This window comes from Branchiostoma floridae, chromosome 4 (genome assembly GCF_000003815.2).
Source record: "Branchiostoma floridae strain S238N-H82 chromosome 4, Bfl_VNyyK, whole genome shotgun sequence".
Taxonomy (NCBI): Eukaryota; Metazoa; Chordata; class Leptocardii; order Amphioxiformes; family Branchiostomatidae; genus Branchiostoma; species Branchiostoma floridae.
The window spans coordinates 1,883,993-1,907,433 of NC_049982.1; positions in this window are offsets into that span (position 1 = coordinate 1,883,993).

Here is a 23,441-nt window from a genome sequence, read left to right on the forward strand (position 1 = left end):
CGATACGCAGTAAATCATGTATTGAATAATGTCCCGCTAACCTCTTTTCTTCAAAGTTAATGTGGATCATCTATGCGACAAGCCCTCCTACCTAAGCCCTGGCCATGTTTCGAGCTCTTCGTGTTTGTTTTCCTGATGGACTTTTTACGAGAAAATGTCGACTCCAATGCCGTATTCTCAGTACCAGGGTCTGTAAGTGCCAGCTTTGATTCCCTTTGTAAATCCAGTAATGATAACGGACTTGTGCAGGCAACGCGACCTGAAAACTATATCATCTGCAGTCGTAAGTCATCCGCAAATACAAATAAAACCGTCCATTTCAGATACTGACGCATGGCGATGTCCGATACGCAGTGAATCATGCATTGAATAGTGTCCCGCTAACCTCATTTCATCAAAGTTAATGTGGGTCATGTATGCGACAAACAGGCCCACCTAAGCCCTGGTCATGTTTCGAGCTTTTCGTGTCTGTTTCCTGATGGAATTTTTACGAGAGAATGTCGACTCTAATGTTGTATTCTCAGTACCAGGGTCTGTATGTGACAATTTTGATTCCGTCTCTCTCTAAATCTAGTAATGATAATGTACTTGTGCAGGCAACGCGACCTGAAAACTATATCATCTGTAGTCGTAAGTCATCCGACAATAAAACAGATATGTGCTTTAGAGATTACCGGCAATAGAAATTAAAACTGTCCATTTGCGGATACTGATGTATTGTGATGTCCGATACGCAGTAAATCATGTACTGAATAGTGTCCCGCTAACCTCAATTCTTCACAGTTGATGTGGGTTATGTATGCGACAAGCTCGACTACTCAAGCCCTGCCTATGTTTCGAGCTCTTCGTGTTTGTTTTTCCCTGATGGACTTTTTATGAGAAAATTGCCGTATTCTCAGTACCAGGGTGGGTAAGTGCAAATACAGATTCCCTTTCTATGTCCAGTAATGATAATGGATTTGTGCAGGCAACATAACCTGGAAGCTATATCATCTGTAGTCGTAAGTCATCCGCAAATACAAATAAAACGGTCCCTTCTCGGACACTTACGCACGGTGATGTCCAATACGCAGTAAACCATGTATTGAATAGTGTTCCGCTAACCTCATTTCTTAACGGTTAATGTGGGTGATGTATGCGACAAGCTCTCCCAGCTAAGCCCTGCCTATGTTTCGAGCTCTTCGTGTTTGTTTTTCCCTGATGGACTTTTTACGAGAAAATGTCGACTTTAATGCCGTATTCTCAGTACCAGGGTGGGTAAGTGCTAGACAGATTCCCTTTCTAAGTCCAGTAATGACAATGGATTTGTGCAGACAACATGACCTGAAAACTATATTGAATAGTGTCCCGCTAACCTTATTTCTTAATGGTTAATGTGTGTCATGTATGCAACAAGTTCGCCTACCTAAGCCCTGTTTATGTTTCGAGCTCTTCGTGTTTGTTTTCTTGATGGACTTTTTACGAGAGAATGTCGACTCTAATGCCGTATTCTCAGTACCAGGGTCTGTAAGTGCTACTTTGATTCCCTTTCTAAGTCCAGTAATGATAATGGATTTGTGCAGGCAACGCGACCTGAAAACTATATCATCTGTAGTCGTAAGTCATCCGCAAATAAGAATAAAACCGTCCATTTGCAGATACTGACGCATGATGATGTCCAGTACGCAGTAAATTATGTACTGAATAGTGTCCCGCTAACCTCTTTTCCTCACAGTTAATGTGGGCCATATATGCGACAAGCTGGCCTGTCTATGTTTCGAGCTTTTCGTGTTTGTTTTCGTGATGGACGTTAACGAGAAAATGTCGATTCTGATGCCGTACTCTCAGTACCAGGGTCTGTAAGTGCTAGACAGATTCCCTTTCTAAGTACAGTAATGACAATGGATTTGTGCGGGCAACATGACCTGGAACCTATATTGAATAGTGTCCCGCTAACCGTATTTCTTAATGGTTAATGTGTGTGATGTATGCGACAAGCTAGTCTACGTAAGCCCTGTTTATGTGTCGATCTATTCGTGTTTGTTGACCTGATGGACTTTTTACGAGAAAATGTCGATGTATTTTCAGTACCAGGGTCTGTAAGTGCCACTTAGATTCACTCTCTAAATCCAGTAATGATAATGGATCTTTGCAGGCAACATGATCTGAACCGGGTGTGAAACTATGTCATCTCTAGTCGTACGTCATCCAGGGAAGGTGTGATGACCTGATTGTTTGAAATATCGACTACGCTTTTACGGTAGTAATGCAGATCCATCGTGCCTAAAGGAAATGTCCGATCCGTTTATTGTGCACGGTGGGAAATAAGCACCTTTCAGTCATTAATCATTAAGTAAGACTTTCCGTGCTGGGACAAAATAAAGTCAATTTGTTTTCACACTTATCCATTGTATTGGTGATCGGTCTGAATATTCCTTTCCAACGAACAGTAATGAAATGGTAAGTCGGTGGTTTGTTTAATTTTTGGAAACCTTAAGGTTCGTCTTTGGTACTTGCAGTGAACACAATTTCCTTAATCGGGTCAGGTAAAAATGAGTACCTCTTCTAGCCATCGTTAAAGGTAGGAACTAGTTCTATTTTACGCTAGTCCCGTGGCGTAAGGCCGTACGTAGGTCCAGTGTAGACTCCGTTCCAGTCTTCGGAACGGGGCTTCTGTGTGTGCCGGGAAAGGGAGTTTGCTGTGGAGGGGAGTTTGTCGGGATAGCGAGCTTTCCCCGTCTCCAGAGAATAGCGGACCAACGTCTGCACCCTACACTGTCTCGCCAATATGTAATTTCCCTTACATTCTCCTGCTACAAGTCGAAAATAGGCTAAAATACTGTATGGACTCATTTTGGGCCTTCTGCGGCTGCGCCAATTAGGGTCATTGCCCTTAAGTGCCGTTTGCAGAGGGCAAAAGATCAGTATCATGACAGGATTTGAACCCATGACATCAGGCCTCAGGGCCAAACACGCTGCAGTTGCTTCACACGACCCGGCGATACTAATGTCCACCGCCCGGACCATAATGGACAAAGTACACAATAAAGGAGGATGCAGAACTAAACCCCGCGGTATCATATTCCAAACCCGACCCAATAAACTATTGAATCATAGAGCGTGTACACGGAAGAATGATGTGTTAATCATCGGGTTGTTTTAGAACGCTCGGAAATGGATGGATGTGCCCTATAATAAGTAGGTGACATTCACACGTACACACCTCCATGTACGTCCCGACATTCACAGGTGCACACCTGAATCATAGAGGCTGTATACATACGAATGATGAGTTAATCATCGGGTTGTTTTAGAACGCTCGGAAATGGATAGATGTGCCCTACAGTAACTAGGTGACTTTCACAGGAACACACCTCCCTGTACGTACCGACGTGTCGCACAGGAAAGGGCTAATCCGAAAACTGATGCCTCATGACACCGACTATGATTATCATAAAGAAGAAATTAGTAACATTGATAAGATCATCCATGGGAATAACGGAGCATTTTCAAGCCCTGCAAACCTGTTACGGTCGGGTAGTATATATTGGCATCCTTTAGAAACAAACCGTTGGACAAGATCATCTGTCTTTGACTTTGGGTGACACCAGCGCTAGTGCGGCGTACATGCAAAAACGTTACATCGTTCCGCGAATTTTTTTCTCAGATTGTGTCATAAAGAACTCACAAAACAATTCCACGAACGATTTCTGTCCATCAAAATGCTTTTAGTCTAATCCTACATCTGACGTCTGGACCTCTCAAACACATATTATCCTCGATGGAGATTTAAGATAAGCATAGAAATAACTCGCGTCGTGCCCTGTGTTGAGTATATGTGCCCATCTACAACGAACAAATCAACGCAACGCACTCAAAACTGACTGAAAAACGTCTTCTGCTGTGCCGATAAACAACTCAGAAAAAACAGGATGAAAGCTTGCCATAGAGGATGCTCAGATAGAAATGACGCATTGTTACAGCTGTGCTTTTTAATTGCACAAAAGTTGATGAAAAGTAAAACTGAAAGCTCCATAAGATTTTGATAATGTCGCCAATCTAAATGGTAATTTCTCTCGTTAGAAACGTTTTCCGGATAATCCGTGGATATTTCGCCACGCAGATTACCGTTAACACATTTCCTGAGTGTGACATGTGGTTAGTTCTAGCAATTCAAAACTGCCAAGGAGTTGTGCAAACATCGGGACATTTCGGAGTCTGTGAACAAGTTTCGGCAGCCGTTGTTTAGATGTACATTTTTAAGATTAGATAAAAGACTTACGGCAAACTATACATTCCTTTTGATTTCTTTCATCTTACAAGTTCTCGGTAGAAATAGATTGTACGACACAATAAATCACACGTACGTTCATGGAAAAAAAATAATACTATAAAGCTCACGGCCCTCCAGCACACGGAAGTGAAGAAGATGGAATTGTGTTCACTCCAAGCGGACAAGCCTCCGGAAGAGATAAACCTCAAGGCAAATGGTTATGGATATTCAATCGGATTTCTGCATTTAGATTATACTTAAGTACATTAAGGAGCTTTGAGGTTCATATTGCTCGGACGGATTGAATAGATACCATCAGAGATAGCCCAATGTAATAGATGAACGGTCCGTCTGTAAGAACCCTCGCATTTACGCGAGTCTCTGTACTTCCCGTAGGTCCGTGAAAGGGGATAGGATCTGACCAGGAGCAGCCATTTCAATGAGCCATTCGACCATGAAACATCCCTTAAGTGTTTCCGTGCCAGCTTCCGCTGCAGATGAAGAGGGACTCTCTATCTGTGAAGATGCCGAAAAATTGTGAAGAACTCCACGACGAAGACCTCTTCTGACCGACCGTGTAGGTTCGTTTTCTTATGAGGGGGAGGGGGCAATCTGCCTAGTGTGCAGAAGATGCGGTTCCTCAGAGATTCAAATATTCCACTTCTATCAAGAGGACCTTGTGTCAAATAAGTTTCGATACGACGAGTTTTCTTCTCTTCTCGAAAGCTTCTGATAGGTCACTTCAAAGATCAAAGGAGACCCGGCGTTTTGTCTGCACGCGAAGCAGCAGTAAAGAGGGTTGCCCTTCTCCGATGTAAATGAATTCTGGCGGGTTAATAAGCAATAAATATTCCACCTCGTATTTCTGAGAGACAAAGAGGAGCAGAGTTAAGGGCCGTTTCGTGTCGACATCAGCTCCGTCAGGCGTTCGCTGCAAAATGGAATTTCTTTTGCGTCGCTGACTGTCCCAAAATATACTCCTTTATAGTCCTTACGGAAAGGTTGTTTGAATAACACTGCAGCATGCATGGATGGATACATACAATACTATTCCCATGTACAAGTATCACACATTTCAATGGGACTTTAGTGATAACGCTTGTAATGCAACCGCAACTTAAATGTTGATAAATAACTGTCATAACTTGCGTGTTACGGACCCTCGTAAAGACAGTGTCAATGTAATATCTAAGTACCCGTAAATAGTGTAGATAGAAAACTTGAAACGTGCCAAAATGGGGCATTTACTAAATTGTCTAAGACTCCATCCACCAATTAAAGATGCATGATATTGTTGTGTGTTGTGTGGAAACTCTCCTTTAGTATGTGGAATGGTAGGACCGGGTGTGGGGGGGGGAGAGAAGGAAAGCAAGTCAGGCAGGAGTCTGGGTGAGAGATCCAGGAGGCGAGAGGGAGTAAGGGGTAAGTTGGCCATGTGACGAGAGAAGAATGATAAAATGCACACATATCTAGACCGGGTGTCTTGTAAACTTGACTGAGAACCTTACAGATATAAACAGGTCACACTAGCAGAGTGTGCCAGAGACGTTCATGTGGCTCTCCTTTTATCACTCCCATCTGCTCACCCAAGACTACAGGTCACATACGTAGATAAAAAAAGTAGCCTCTAGTTAGCAAGCTTATGATTTGGGCTTTTATAAATAGGGGCTTAGCAAATGCTGCTCAAGATACTCGAGCAACTGGATATGGCTTGGGAAACGGTTAGACGTTTCAACTGGAATCCACCAGTTTTCGTCAGTGACACTGAAGTGATCTGAAAGAAACAGCTTTTTTATACTCTGACTTTTTATCAAGTACTGCTTTCTGACTGTATGTTAGCTCCTCGCTATGTACGATGGGAAATGGACCGTGTCTTTCACGCCCCCAAACTGTCCAATAACATGTCAGGCAGGGTCAATGACCTCCTGACCTTTAGGTCCTAACGACGGATCACTAACCCGTGAGCCTAACGCGTGACATGACCCTGTACTGCTCTAGCCATTAACTCCCAACACGGCGATACCAACCATGTCACAGGAACGTAACCGTAATACTATATAAGGTTACGGTATATAGCAGAGTAGATTCATTCCTCAAGCTACCGACATCTTGCACACTGCAGTCGTCCCTCAGAAAGACATCTGGAGCCGCATAGTTCAAGTTTTGAACTTTTACTCAGCCTGTCGGCCAATAAGGTTACGGTTACTGCGCAGAGCAAAGCATATCAGCTGGAAAGAATCTGTATATCCATCAAGACCATCTACGGTAATCTTCCCTGAGTATCCCACAGGCAGAGGCGTGTCCAGTTTGCAGATCACTTGTCGTCGCGCAAGTGAAGAAGTGATCTCTTCACTCCTCTCTTGAGGAGATAAAGAGGAAAGACCTTCTCGTGAAAGCTCACCTACCCAGCAACCATTTCCAGAGACACCGGGATTGACACTGAGGACTTGGGAACAGCTATAAAAGACCGAGTGCTGTGGAGAGAGGTTGTGCAACGCCTTACCCCGCCCGCCAGGGACGACAGATGATGATGATATAAGGTTAATATTCCGTATGCAAGTTCTGTGAGACAGATCGCATCAGTGGTCGTTATTCTAATGCCATGTTTGACAAAGAAAGCAGAAGAGTAATCCAGACGTATTAGCTATTATACGTTTTGATGACACGTTATTGGCGGTATGCGCATTACAGTCTGGGTACGTGCTCTGTGCAGTGTTACACGGGATGATCGTAACGACATGATAAAGCTGTGTTTATTCCCATATTGCTAGATAGGCGTGGGTACCAAGACAGAAAATTCATGTTCCTTATAATAAAGAATGTCATTCCTGCAAATCCAAGGACAAGTCGTCCTTCTCTCTCCCTCTGCGACAAAGTTACACCCAAGGACGGACCATCCTAGTTTTCCCCGCTGGGATATATGTATACGGAGTTAATCATCCTTATCAACACTTCGCCTCATCAAACTCAAGGTGACCGCAACACGTTTCACTTTTAGGTCGTTCACATTACTCAATAGCCATTATTTTCCAATAAAGGTAATTAATATCGGTACGACAGGTCAAGTGGTAAAGATTGAAATCGATTTTTAGGAAGTAAAATATTTCTGTTTTTAAATGGAGCAAAACAGAATGAACGGGACCTGCGGACCAGAATCAATGGAAAGACATACTAACATGAAAAAAATAAGAGCATGAAATAGTCCTTTGACTTTTCATTACCCGGCTTTGTTCTTCATTTGAGTAGCAACAACAAAATACAATGTAAAGCTGGTGTTGTAAACATAATATACTCTGGCATCGTTGACCAGGACCAACCACGCATCAAACGCTGTGCAGATGATTGATAAAATGCAGTCAAACAGGCTTAGCCTGACCGTCACCTTATTCAGATCGCCAGTCTGTGGATTCGCCAAATTGTGAACCAGAAAGACAAATCACGGACCACGTCGTTAGGTATGAAGTCGCCTCTCCCGTGCTGAAGCTTAACCCAGTTTCCTAATCATCAACGGCTAAACAGACAAGTCAGGGTGCAGTGGCCCAACAGGCAACCTTAGCGAGACCCTTTGAAGCAGTCTCTGGAGTCATTTTTGTCCCAGGCGACACCGATAGACACCATGTTTGATCTGTTAACTCATGTAGCTGTGCCGCATACTTAGAGCCAAGAAAAGGTTCTAGCTGCGGAAATTTAATTGAATGACACCCTCTCAAATTGTACTTGAACCTATAGTATTGACAGAGGAAGCAATTAGGGGTTGGATTGTCAGTATTAAATACTCTCTCTGAGTCTCTCTCTGTCTCTTTCTCTAATATATTTCTTACATGTCAGAAGTTCAATTTCCAGTCTCTCTCTCTTATACGCCAATGCATCATCATGACATTTGCTATTAGAGTCCAGTCCGCATTTCACAGCCGGTCAACAAAAGTTTAACAGCAAACTGACATCTTGACCGGCGGTAGATTGTTGGCGAGACGCAGGCATCGACATGCATTTTTGAACATTTGTCAAAATGAGCAAAAATTCCACCCAAAAAGGGACCAAGTCGGTACCTAAATATTTGTTGGTCCAACATTTCAGAAAATCATCCATCCGTCACTACAGGGTCTCGCCCTGATGTTCCCGTTGACACCACCAGCAATTTGTTCTGGTACGTTTGCCCGGCAATGTCAGGGTCGGACGGCCTGGGCGCTGGGGAAAGTGGTCATACCTCGATAGCGATTCCCTATTATCTAAAATTGCTTTTCGTCGCCATTAGATTTATCTCTGACTCAAACTATTTCGGAACGGTGAGTTGAAATGATTGTTCCTGGCAAATCGTCAAAATAATCCAGACCTACCCTTTATAAATCTGATTAGGCCTGACGAAACCTGTAATTTGTCATCTTCAATTGGATGTAGAAAGTAATCCAAAACCACACGATCAACCATATAAATTTAGTACCCTTGACATTCATATAGTACCATTGACACTCACTTATACAGTCTCGTATAGAGAACATTACGCTATGAACGTCTACAGAACCTTCGCCAAGAAGGCTATACTTTCCATATGTTGAGCTGTGTGTCTGTGTGTCAACAGTATAATTAGAGAAGCCTTGAGTGGATCATTATGATAATTAGTAGGCTGGTACGGTTCGGGAAATGAAGGCCAAGCTCGATAAAGGTCTGTCTAAAGTACTGCTACTTGTGCTATCTGGCTATCAAAGATGATCAAATGAGACACTGGATGCCAATGAGGAACTTATTTTGCCTAATCAATGGAAGAATCAATATGATTATTCGCTAGAAGAGATGAACTTCATTTGGCGAATGTATGAGGTCGTGGAACTCAACTCTAGTTGCCTATAATATCGAGTTCACTATCACCAGTACATATTTTGACAGTTGGTCACTAATGGAATGTTAAATATATTTACATACCGATCTTTGTACAGCATTTAGGGTGAATTTCAGTAGTCTTCCTTTTATTTCTGCATTGAAGTTGACACTGGCCCCTTTTAAGCTATGGGGACAACCAACCGTACGTACAATTTGTCCGTACGTGTTTTTTTTTTGGGGGGGGGGGCACGTCCGCTACATATTACTGAAAACATTCAGGATGTACAGGGCAGGCGCGTCGCCCGTACTGGCACGTTTGGATGGCGAATCCGCAGCCCGATGGCACACAAAGATTTGCTTGCACCTAAAGTTCTACGGCGTGTCTGTGTGCTCCAAAATCCGTCGGATTCCCTACGAGTTAGTACGGAGGCGGTACTTACCATTAACGGATCCCAAAAGATTGCCCACGTTTTGGCACAATGTGCGTGTACCTACGTGGATGGATGCGTTAGATGATATAAATTGACTCTGTTGACAAATGGAGTCTAGCGATCTCGAGAAGACCCTCGTTTCAAGCTCCAATTTCATCAGCACGAGCTTACATCAGGCTCAACTCCCAAGAATTCAATTTGCGGTTCTGTTATCCATTGGAAGCCATTTCAGAAAACGAAGCCACCTCTCCATGAAGAATCATCCGTATTGATTACCTAGATAAGGCTACCATGTCTCATTAACGATTAGTTCTTGACTTGCACTTCCTGCGACTCAGGCATGTTTTGCATTTGCAAACAAACGTCTTGTCATTCACAAGCTGTCACCCCAAATAACTGGGTTCACAACAGACTTCAGAAGATCCGCACGCACCTAAAATGTTCAGGAGAGTTCTGGGTGTGGGGGGATCGGGTGCCATATAAGGACATGGAACTCTATATCTATGACGACCTCCCTAGACTGTTTTAAAAAATCAGGCTAACGCGCATGGGATTCTCTGACCGCTTGGTAAGGCACCCTAAACAGGTGACAAGCAAGTTGGGGACCAATCCTTGACAACTAAACAACCCTTAGTAGGAATCCTTAAGTTAGTCACTGCACTGAGCAGCCAGCGCAACAGGACTCAGATCACTGGTGGAGGACTCGAAGGAATGGTGTCGATTGTTGAAGGACCCAGCCGGCCTCTCCAGCAGGCATCTGATTGTAAGGATGTCATCGCCTGACTGACTGACTGACAAGTTCTGTGGTCCCTTGAGTCACGGCCTGCCCAGGGCCATCAGAGGAAATATACTCCAAAATCCCTGACTTAAGCCTACCGGTCGATATGGAGTCGACTTGGGATGCGTGTTGAGTTGTCCACGAAATGACTTGCAATTTCCCTTGACTTAACGACTTAGCGCAGCCACATTAAGATGTATTTGTTTCAACAGGGATAAACAACAGAATTCAGCTTGTATTGCAAGCCATGTCAGTACAAGTGACATGCCTCCTTTAACAAATGATATACCTTTTGTTCAAAGTTGTAATATGAATATCGTGCAATCATTCAACGATGATTGCATTATTGGGAAAGAAAAGATTTCCCAAATGAGCACACCTAGCCTGTATAAATCAATAAAAGCGACAGCTAAGAAAACTTGCTCCAATACATGGCTCACTTTACACCGCATTCCTTTCTTAAACAGTTCAATACTTTTTTCCTGCTTTCCTTCCATGTGAACACCGAGTATCAAACTGGAATATACGAGTCGTCACGAAACCAATTTCAAAGTCGGACTTATACGCACTCGCTTACTCACACAATCCACTACAAGAGCTAACAAGTATATACGGAAAATTGTTGCTCGACAATCATTAACCATTCCACGCTCTCAATCAACAGCTCCGCCATTTATTAGTTTCTAAAGCCACCGGCGATTCATTTTCCACCGCAGTCCAATCATGAGGGCAGAGCTCTAATTGAATAGTGGTAATCCATTGGGCGGAGAAGTGATGTTTTCGTCAGGAGAGTTTCTTGCAGAACTCCTTCGGCCGAAAACATTGCTCGTCATATCTTCATGATCAGTTCGTTTTCATGCGTTGTTTAGTTTGTTGTTGCTATTAAACATCAATAGAACTGGCGTTGAGTCTAGCTATTAATTAATTATTTCATTTATTGATTAGCTTTATTCTATGTGTCATACGTTTATTTGCTTGGTGTGTGTTCTTATTGTATTCTTATTAACGACTCATTCTCATTGCATCTAAAGTTTTTAGCTCCTATCGACGTTTGGATCGAGTTGACGCAAACTGAATTGCTGAATCAGCATGCGTTTGGCATGAAGCCATTTTATCTACGGCTGCCGCAGCAGAAGCCGTCCGCGGTCGTCTAGTTAGTGGCTGAAATCGTGTCGTATTTCTTTAATGGAAACCACATGCGAGGAAATTTCAGCACTTTACGTCTCCTAATTAAAGTATACTTCTAAACTTCTGCTACCCCGAGTTGATGGTTATGTATAGTGAGGCATCACATGATATGAGATTCTATTTATGGTGTTATTCATGGCATTTTGAACCCGTAACTACCTGCGCGTAGTGACAATCAGTTAACGAGAACCGCGGAAATATTGGAAGCATCCATTTAACTGCAAATTGCCAAGAAAACGGATTACCCTATAGATGGAAATTGCTCAAAGTTTTGGATAATGACCGGCATTTCAGATTTATATAGCAGACTCTGGCTCATGTAGTTGCTTTCGGCTAGACTCGATTGCAGTCTTCGGAACGGGGCTGGAGTTGGTTCGTGATTTTCAACGTTGGCTAGGTTCTCTCTTGTGCCGGGAAACGGAGTTTGCCGAGGAAGGGAGTTTGTTGTGATAGCGAGTCGGATGGGGCAGAAACTCGCTATCACGGCAAACTCTATTCCACAGCAAACTCCCTTCCTCGGCAAACTCCGTTTCCCGGCACAAGAGAGACCCTAGCCAACGTTAAAAATCTGCAATGAAGTCTAGCTTTCGGCAGCGTTATTAAAGAAGTCTGTAAAACTGCGTGCTTCCTCTACACCATTCGTTGATATAATATACCAATCCATTCTCAATTTAGGTTTGAAATGTATCTCCTGTCCAATTCAATCTGTAATAATGACTATTTTGACCGTCGTGATCTTGTCCAGGTCATAAGTTTGACTTTAGATACCAGAAGATTGTTGTTTGGGTGTTAAAGTCTCCGGAGATGAAATGCAGAAGATGAGATGAAGAGTGCAGGTACCAACTGCGATAAACTTGAGAAGACAGCACAGCTGACCGTAGTAACGTCTAATAATAAAAATAAAACTATAGCCATACTAGGATAGGAGAGAAGAGCCAAGGTCTAATTTTTTTCCTTGTTTGTTTAAATTTTTGCCTTTATCCAAACTCGACAGTGCTCTATTTGGCCGTCTGGGCTGCTTTTCATGGAGGTCGAATTGGGACGAGTATCAGGGGTCAATAAGTATTTGATAACTCAGAATTTCTATCACTTCCGAATTTCTATCAACTCCGAATTTGTATCAACTCAAAATTTGTATCAGCTCAGAATTTGTATTAACTCAGAATTTGTATTAACTCAGAATTTCTATCAACTCTGAATTTCTGTCAACTCAGAATTTCTATCAACTCTGAATTTCTATTAACTCAGAATTTCTACGTCGATCTACCATGTGATGTGCTCACGTATAAAACAGATCGTTCTCTCCGTGACACCCAGTACTACATCACGTAGAATATCTATTGATTTATGGTAAGAAAACTAATTAAGTCCTCCTGGATTGTCCATATGTCAAGTCCGACTATTCCTTAAGCCGTGTTCTTTATGAGTTCCGGGTTTGAGGTCTGGCTCTAAAATATAGTCTCTCCGTTAGATTGTATAATCACCTAAACTAGTGGGACCGCGTAGCGCAGCGGCAGTGTGTTCGGTCCGTGACCGAGAGGTCGCGGGTTCGAATCCGGCTGCCGTGTTGCCGATCTTGTGCCCTTGGGAAAGGCACTTTACACGACTATTCGTTACTCAGATGAAAATGAGTACTTAGCTTCGGCTAGGGCGACAGTCGTATTGAGGTAACATGAGTGGCGCCGAATGGCAGCTCGCTCCAGACCCTTGAGATTTAACCCCGCCTATTGTAAGCTCCTTGTGATCAGCCCCTGGCTGCAAAAAAGTGAGTAGTCGGCCCACCCAATAATAGATAAGATGTAAGGCACATGAGGCATGCCAATCAATTAAGTAACAAGCGAACAAAATATTCAGAAAGTTATCTTTTCATAAATCATTAAAAGGCGCATTAAAGCCATGGTATCGACCGCGGTTTAATTTTGACAGGTTGCTTGAATTGAAATATTTGAGGCCAGGCTGATTTCCAGAGCATGTTGAACCCTAACATTATGATCGTGCGGAAACACAAGGTTCGGGGTTCGCATTGTGTGATGAATATAAAACCTTTAACTGTTACAGTCAAGACAAATGTCAGTGTCCCTCTCAGGGCCAGTAGTTTCCGCTGTACATGACAAAATTTGCCTTTAAGCATGCTTGTATCGTGTGCGTTCGATATTGGATAAATCAAGGTTGGGAATATTTGCGTGATGAAAACATGCTGAAGACCACTTCTGCTGCGGTCTGGTATCACTTGCTGCATGGTTCACTTCAAGTTTTCATCGTCGGTAATAAAGTGATCGCTTCTGGCGAAGTTCTGAAGGCCACGCGCGTTCCCATGGCAACGTGGCAGCAGATCTGTCATGTCAGCAAAACCCCTACCTTCAAAGGAAAGCGTCAGGGAATACAGAACTCAATCATGCTTAAACATCGAGTAACTCCATTTTCTGCGATAATCCTCCACATAATTGAATCCCAAATCTGTAAATGTGAAAGGAAACCAAAATATCAAACCCCTGTGCAATTTAAATGGGATTTGCTGTTTTACATAAACTCGATGAAAATGGCCTTTCTCTGAAGTCAAAGTTATAATACAGAAAAAAAATTTACCATGCGTAATAAATCATCAAACCGATATGACTATAAAACATTTAAGCCAAAAGTCCTCTTCTCCATGGGGTAATTCAGTTTCCAGGAAGATTGTTTCCCTTGAACTTCAAAATGTCGCAACTAAACCCAAAAGGCAAAGAACTTTATGTACGTACGGAACTAAACATTGAGCCATTACTGCGTGCAAATGCAGAAAACCTTGATTCGGTAGAGTCATTCAGATCTCTTTGCAGATGTAAGGCCTTATAAAGAATGATCAGATATGGCCGTATCGTAGATATGTTTCTTGCCATTGCCCCCGTAGTTGGTAACTAACGATTTCAAAGCCAATACGCTTGGCATGAGTGAGCAGAATGATCTGCCTGGTAGATGTAAGGTCCCACAGTACATCAGATTTAATGGATTAGCCACGGGCATGGCATTGCCTGTCCCAGCTGAGTCTTCAAAGACAGTCTTCTTCCCCCAAACGTCTTGCAGTTTGCGCTTCGAATAAGGATGACGAAGGACCTTCAAACTTGACCTGAAGGTCATGATAATCCGTCTTGAGCATAGAAAGGCCTTCAAACATCCCCGAAGACAAAACGAAGGTAAGACGCTACCAAAAGGTCACGTCCTTCGGGTGCAGGTAACCCCCCGCAGCAGCTGTGGCCGACAGAGCGGAACTCTTTGCCGCAGAACTGAAGGTATAGATGAGCTTAAGATAGACACCTACATTGCAACGCTTCGACAAAATGCCACTTAGGAGGACTCACAACGGCCATTCGGCCACTTAGGTTGCTATCCTAACGTCATTAGGCAGTAAGTGTCTGGATACGCGTAATGGGTGAGTCTAGAGAGGAAGATAAGTTGGTAGAGACTGAAGGTGATGGATTTCTGTTCAGCTCAACTGCAGGAAGAATGGCACCAACCTTTTAGTGTAAGGAACCGGGTAAAACATTGTTAAACCTTGTATTTGAAGCATATTTCTTTTTTTATATACATTGTCTTGTTTCTTATACAGGTACCTCCTTTGGACATCAGCACATCGACGTTGTAAAGTTTATCTGTACCATTGTTTATTCAGGGAAGCTCAAATGGTCCTGCGGGCCGCTTCACAAACAAATATTTACAACTCCGAAACTCGCTATATGTATATTTCTTTGGTTATCCAGTATTCGTCCGCGCTGGGATATAAAACCAAATGAGGTATTGCTGGCATGGTTTCTGCTAAACAACCTTGATGAGTGTGGTTACCTTTCCCCTAGGCTGTACGAAGATTAGGATAATGATAGTTTGTGTAGCATTCAGGTCACCAGTTTATGAATATTCATTTTCTGCGGCCTTTAGGCTGTCTCGATACCCAGTTCCATAAAGCATGTACGGGAGTAGAAACTTATCTGTGCCAAAGTCGTTTGTCTCGGTCGCGCCGTCCCCAGTGCAATTAACCCTGCAGACTGTTGGAGTGGGCGATGACGAATGTTGAGGTACAGCTGATAATCAGAGCCCACACAACCCCGCTGGTAACGAACCTGCTTCAGTCTGCAGATAAGCCGAGAACCGACAGGTAACCTCCCGGCGGTGTCAATCTCAGGGAGATACACTTAAACTACTGGGGAAAGTTTGGGTAGAACGTCAGCCAAATGTTCTACCTGTCTCCTACTAGGCCCCCTTTCCAATAGACGGCGATCGCGCCGCGTTCTCACTGCAACCTAAATAGGATATGTGTAACGTTCGCTTTCACACTGGATACTAGTATACAAAACGTAAAAGCGTGACTAAGAAGACAAAAAACACACAAAGTGTAAAAAGATTCGTTTCTTTTCTATACAATTCGTTAAGGAATACGTCACATCTTAGGTCGCAGAGAGAGCGCGGCGAGAGCGCTGTCCTAGGGGAAAGGCGGTATAACGAGCCTCATCTTCCTGCTTCGGTCTGCAGATAAGGCGGGAACAGGCAGGGAACCCCCTGGTGGTGCCAATCTCACGGAGATCCACTTTAGCTACTGGGGAAAGTTTGGGAATTAAAAACATCAGCCAACTTTTCCGCCCGTCTTCTTATTGATTCTTTCATGGTTACCTCCTGGCTTGAACTGATCGGCCATCGGTCAGTTGTAGGGCCACAGTTTGTGGACGTGAGGCTTGAGCAGCTTTTGCATGTGGCCGCTTAGTTTTCTAATATGTCATTGGATTTCACAAGAATTTAATACTACACTGAGCAAAAGAAATGTGGGGCAAGAACTGAAGCAATCTATTTGTTAATTTGTCGGCAAATCGTTCACGGTCTTCGTTTTCACGTCAGGTGTGTGTAGATTAATAAATGTCCAAGTTGTCTGATTTCATATTCAATACGTTATGCCGACCCTTACATTTCATTACCATTTTGAACTTCCCCTAACATAAAAGTTAAATTTCATTTTTGACACCTGAAATAACTGTATTTCATATCAGCTTCTTTTATTCAGGTTTACCATATTTGTGGAAGGATTGACATAAAAGGTGACTATCACCTTTGCAAGATTTCAACCCGGAGACCAGACTGTAAGGTTTGATCCACGCACACCGGGAAGGGCCCATACTCTTTTCGATAAGTGCGGGGGGTTCTTTAACGTGCGTGGGACGTGGCTCTCCCTACACACAGGGCCTCTATTTATCGTCCTATCAGAGGGGCGGCCCTAGTCGAAGCTAGGTACTCATTTTTACTTGAGTAAAGTGAGGAAAGTCGTGTAAAATACTGAAACTGACTCGTCACCCACTATTCTCCCTCCCTCTGATGCTCTTACAAACATTAGACTTTTTGACGTATATTTGCTTCTCTCCCTGGCCACTTTGTAGACGTCTGGAGGTCAGACATCAATATTTAAGCAGCGAAGTGCGTAGGCGCTGATACCCCCTTTCCACTTGGACGGCGCTCTCGCTGCGCTCTCTCTGCGACCTAGTTTTTGACAGATCGCTCAACGAATTCTATAGAAAAGAAACGAATTTGTTTACACTTTGTGTGTTTTTTTGTCTTCTCAATCACACTTGTACGTTTTGTATGATATACCAAGTGTGAAAGGGAAGGGTACTCATATCCTATATAGGTCGCAGTGAGAGCGCAGCGCGATCGCCGTCTAGTGGAAAGGGCGCTGAGGAACGGGTCATGCAGGACGGAACAGGTGGGCGTCGTGAAACTTAAAGAGTTATGACTACTTGAAAGTTTCGAGGTCTTAGCACTTATATCGTTTTCACTTGGGACCTGGTGGCGAGTCTTTAAGATGGCAAGAAAAAAGGATCTCTCAGGTTTGGGTACTTAACGAAACTTCAAGGGTTATGAGGACTTGGAAGTTCCGAAGCCCTCGCACTTATACCGTTATCGCCTGGGACCTGGTTAGGTGGCTAAAGATGGCAGGAGTTAGGATCACGCAAGTTTGGACACTTTAAGAAACTGAAAGAATGATGAATACTTGAAGGTTTCGAGGTCTTAGGACTTATACCGTTGTCACTTGGGACCTGGTGGCTAGACTATAAAATGACAGGAGTTAGGATCTCTTAAGATTGGGTACTCTATCCACATTCAGGGAGTTGTGGTGATCTCTTTGCTCATCCATCAACGCCCCTTCATTGTCACAAACTTTCACAACTTTGCGACGGTGATGAGCGTGAAAAGGAAGGTTTAAGGCGCCCTCTCACCACACTTGCGTCAAGCTTGCGTCACTGCCGGGTTCGTTCACTGCGTCACTGTTTTGTTATTTATCTAAATATTGCGTAATACGTAAAAGTATGACATAGAAGACGACAAAATACACAAAAAGTAAGAAAATCTTTTCTTTATCTCTGAAATTCGCTGAAGATCTTTCGACCTCACCACCCAGTGACGCAAGTGCAGTGAGATTCTACCTTAAGAGACAACTTCCACGTCTGTTCATTTAATGTTTCGACAATTAGACAGATCGTATTGCTTTAATGATTGATGCGTCATTCCACTGGCCAACTACCTTCAAAGCCCGACTCCTTTCACGCACCAGTCAACTCGGGAGATAAACTCATGTATTCTGTATAACGACGCTCTGTGACTCCGTTTCGCACTAACCATTATTGGGAATCACCCTTCGCGAAAGGACCTCTTAAACCTTAAGATACCGGATTCGGCAGGTAATTGCGATAGGCAATTTTCTTTATCATCGACGCCGCGCAGTCATGGAGACAAAATATTGCCAGTGTTAAACTGCAATAACAGAGACGAGGAATTGGCGACTGTGAAGGCTTTTGATCCGTCAAATAAGTCTGTAAATCGTGAAGACTCACAGCGTCAACGCAAATGAACCAAGATGATCTTTGAAATTATGTATGATGCACATTCACTGAATGTCTCTTTAAACCCATATTGCGAGAGTTAGCACAGCTTACACATAATCCGCAGTAAAGTGCGCTGCTTGCGCAAGATTCCAACATGCTTCTGGCACTAAAGATAAACCACTGTAATTACGTATGACCTCTCGTGTCACCGGATACAGTTTTACGCGCAGGAAAACTGCATCTGTTGGAACAAGTTAAGCTTTTCCCCGAGAGACCTGACATGCTCGCACAGATGGGTTAAACCATAGACGCGGGTGGATATATTATATACTAACAACAAGCCGTAACGTCATACAGATAGAAGCAATTAGGATCAGCGGGCGACATCGCTAATAGTTCGTCGTTGAAGAGAATATATTTCATTAATTTTATCTGACACTCTGTCATTTCTGTTAAATCTAATATCGGATGCACTGTGATGATAAAAAATGATGTAGCAGATGGTTATTGAAGACGCTATGGTTCCAAACTTTTGTAACAGCTTCATAGACAGGCCCAAATAGTTAGCATGTACCGCACCACATTGATGTTGTTTAATAGTTCTGTTAGCGAATTTTACTGAGACTGCCACATGAGTCACATTTGTGACCTGAACCTGTGTAAGCTGTGTAAGATTCTATTGTGCGTTTTGCATCAGCTATTCTCTCCTGATTTATTGCAATGCTGAGCATCTTTTCAGCTAGTTTCAATTGTTTATTCATTCATGTATTCGTTTTGCTATTTTGAACGCACAGCCCGAGAAGTTAACTTGTTAATCTGTTGGTAAATGAGAGGGATGAGGGATAAGGATTTGTTGGAAATGTTGGGATAAGGATTTTTTACCATGGTCAATATTGACCGAAGGAGGCCATATATATGTTGGTAAACTTGCGGCCAAAAACGCTAAACTCTATGCTGTTTTGGGACGTGAGGCTAGGGAAACCGGGATACAGACTGGTCAAAGGCGACCATTAAAGTCATTTCAGCAATCGTACGTTTGACTAGCCTGGATACCATACGGCATACCCCAACCTCAAATATCTTTCGTGTTGGTTAGATACTTCAGATCGGGCTGGGGTTTGGTAACCAGGCTAACGTTTGACGTACCGGGATGGGGACTCACTTCCTTCTGGGATGCCTGCCATTTCAGGGAAACTGTACGCGTTAGCTCGGGGACGTGTAGTCATTACCGAGACATGGGAACCTATTTACTACATGCCCCTTCACTGAACGGAAATGATATTAAAGGCTTCTCCTGAGTGATGAAGTTCAAAAGAAGCCTGGAAGCGAAAGATTTACCCGCCAAAAAATGCCATTTTCCTTCTACCGGAAATAGAGAGGAAGTCGGTAAAGATATCGATCTGGAGTGGTCCTAAGGCCACGTTGATTTGATTATATGGATGACATCCGCGCTCGCACCAATTTTCGGTCGTTTCCAAAAAAAAAAAAAAAAACTCGATCACACAATAAATTGTGCAAAGCAGATGTAAAATAAGCACAAATATTCCGTAGATTGAAAAAAAAGTATCAGAAAACAGATAACTAATGCCATATATAGAATGCCAAAATGAATCTTAAGTCAAAGAATAAGATGTGAAAGGACGGAAAGAAAAAAAATCTATTGTTGGTTGAGGGAGGTACCAGTACAGAAAATTTAGGTCCAGAGGATCATGGTATACCACACTATGTGTGCTTAGTCCTATGTTCAACCTTCCTGGCCATTTTGATTTCATACTGAAGGCAACTTTTTTTATGGCCAAACTTTTTTTTATTCGCTCGCTCGCATCAGTTGTGGAGTTCCCGGAGGATGTCATCTATATAATCAAATCAACATGGCCTAACTTGGACAATCCAACTTTTCCCAAGGCCTCGGCTGTGTAACTAGTTACCTCATGACTGACCGTTGCAGTGCAGTAATGAGGGAGGTCAAGTTCAATAGGTATGGTCTTGGAAGTTCATGAATCACCCAGCCCGGGATGGCCATCTATTTTATCTAGTTGCTTAAGTAACTGGTTTTCCGGCGTATCTTATTATCTAAATGTCTAGCCTACTTTTTAAGGATACCTATCTTGAGTTCGTTATGTGTGGTAAGCCCTTTGATATTCTCTAGGTGTGTCTCTTTGCAAACACGAGATTTCCATTTAAAGTTCCGTCCAAAGGGGGAACCCTTAATCGCAGATAGGTACACAGCGATGGGAGTGAGGAGATTCGTGGCGTGTTAATTAGTTGCTAACGGTTATCCTTATACACCTCACACTCTATGTATGGTAGATCTATTCGACAGGGTTTTCTTGTAACTAGTTACCTCATGACTGACCGTTGCCGTGCAGTAATGAGGGAGGTTAAGTTCAATAGGTATGGCCTTGGATGTTCATGAATCACCCACACTGGGATGGTCAGCTATTACTGAAGCTGGTAGATATAACGGAACTCCTCCTGATGATAGACTATGTATATTTTGCGATAAGAGTCTCATGTGTGTAGAAAATAGTCCTACTTAAAAATGTAGCTTATTGGGTTTGAATTATTTTTCTGAGACAGTGGAAGACGAAAGATCCCACTTTTTCTGTAATGTGTGGGTTTTGCGACGTTAAAATAAGAGTAGTTTTCTTTTTGTCAGACACGTGGAGATATTAGGATAGAATTTGGTGGCTTCTTTTAAGAGCTTTTTCCTTTCTTCATCATAGAAGGGGAAGCTTGAAATAATATGTATGACAATATGTTTGAAGATCCACACAAAGTCAATGCAAACATGATATCATGGCAAACAGTTGAGTCTCCAGATAGACAAGCGGCAGAGTGTTAATCTCCAAGCAGATCCTACAATGGCATAAGATAGTACCAAACTGGCCAAGGAGTGTAGTCAGCCAGAAGGAGCCCATTTGCCATGTAGCAAAACACGCTCCATGGCCGGCTTCACTCCTCTGCCAGCGTTTGATACTATCTTATGCTACCGTAGGATCTGCTTGGAGATTAGCAGAGTGTCTCATGAGTAGACCATGAAGACACCTTCTTGTCTGCTCGAAACTTGCACCAAGGAAGATCTGGAAGCTTTGACAAATGGCAATACGATTAGGTTGTGACTTAAAATCCTTGAAAATTCTTCTTTTCCTTGAATATTTTTGCCCAATCTGGAGACTTTTTAAGTTAGAAGGGACAGGTAGTGTCTAAGCTTTCCTGTTTTGGTCAAAATTTGTTCAGTTCAGCGATTTAGTTGGTGTAAGGACAGGTTTTAGTTGTAGGGTGTTACCGGTTGTATACGGAGAGAACTGGGGTCAAAAGTGAGGTTTCTTTCATAGAGCGAGCTTTTCTCGGAGAACGAGCCGAACAACCACCTGTTTTCTTTGAATGGTTATAAACTAGACCCAAGTGACTTTCTGGTGGAGAAGAATTTGAAAGATTAAAATATGGGTTACTTAGTCCTCTTTTTCAGCCTTCATTCAGCGTATTTTAACATGCTTTCCAATGGGCAGCCCTAACTTCGACGTCTGCCCTGAAGCCGACTCAAGTTATGGCCCGGGAGGAAGAGAGGCAAACAGTTGGGGGAAATCCGGTTAGCCACGGCCTCGTTTGGTGACCAATTCGCCAAGAAACAGGTTCAGAAGACCTCCTGTAGGATTTATTTGTCAACCTCTTCAATTCATCACAACCATATTGAAAATGTTTTAAAGGAGTTCACGACAGTAACTCCTCTCCTCCGACAAGCGTGACGGTAACAAGCTATAGAAAAAGAACTTTGTTACTGCATCTCCTGCGTCGTTTCCAAATGTCAGATGGTTACAATGTTTGCAACATTCATCGTCTATCCATCTGCAGAAGCATCGTAACATGTACTCGACTGGATCCGTCTCACGTGAATTCCGCCATTAAGGTTGTTCCCGCGCGCTTTGCCGGATCTGAGCGCGCTTTCATGTGCTGGCCGCCGTGGTCTCCCGCTGTTTATGCTGTGTTTAGAAGCGTAATAACCCACTCTCTGCGTTTCTTCGTAGCACTGGAAGGAAATCTTGTAAGCCGAGTAGCAAATGACCCAAATGTAATACACATGAATTTTGTGTTACATGCTTTTAGCTTTTAGTAAGGAACGTTTGTCTAATCGTATCTAACAAAACCTACCATAATGGTTTCATTACCGTCAGATTTCTCTGTGGACTGCCTAACCAGCGCCATATATGGTGTATAAAAGATGCTTCATGGGCTCTTTGTAACATCATGAAGATTAGTTGGTTGTGAATAAACTTTATACACGTATATCAACATGACAGGGCTGCAAGATGCAAACATAGAGAGGGGAAGGAACCCAGGATGATTGTTGTATACAACGCAGGCTTGTGGGCGTACAATTAGCTAAATACCTGCTATAGGATCTACTTCAATACATTTGGGTTATGAATTATGTAATTGAAGTTTCAAAGATATGTTCTTTGCTGATTTATCACAATTCACGTAGTCGTCAAAAGCCAACAAAGAAATCGCAAAAAGACCACCACTGTGAAGTTGGTGAGTTAAGGTGCACTCTCACTGCACTTGAGTCAAGCTTGCGTCACTGCGGCGTTCGTTCACAGAGTAACTATTTTGTTATTTTCTCCGATTTTTTTTCCAATAATTTAGATATTGGGTAATAGGTAAAAGTATGAATGAGAAGACGACAAAATACACAACTAAAAAAGAAAATCCGTTCATTATCTCTGAAATTCGTTCGAAATGAGTATCTTTCGGACCCCGCAGTGACGCAAGGTTGACACAAGTGCAAGTACATGTTTACATGTTATTGAACAAGCTCATACATTCCCACAAAAATTCAATATAAACACGCTAAGAGCCTTCTAGTCGAACTTGAAAGGCGATGCAGCAAATCATTGTGTTTATCGGCAAGAGGTGTGGACTGCGGAGAGGATGTGATTAGATTGGAACAGAGCTGACATTGTGACCGTGCAATGAGCCGACTGCACGGACCTGACGTGTGGGTACATGGTCGCGGTTCAAGGGTATCGGCACCCTGCAATCTTCGGTCAATTATCTGAATTTGAATTACGCTTTGTGCATTTGGGAAAGCAGGATGCTCAGTATCCAGAATTCGCATCTATTTGCGTTTTTAT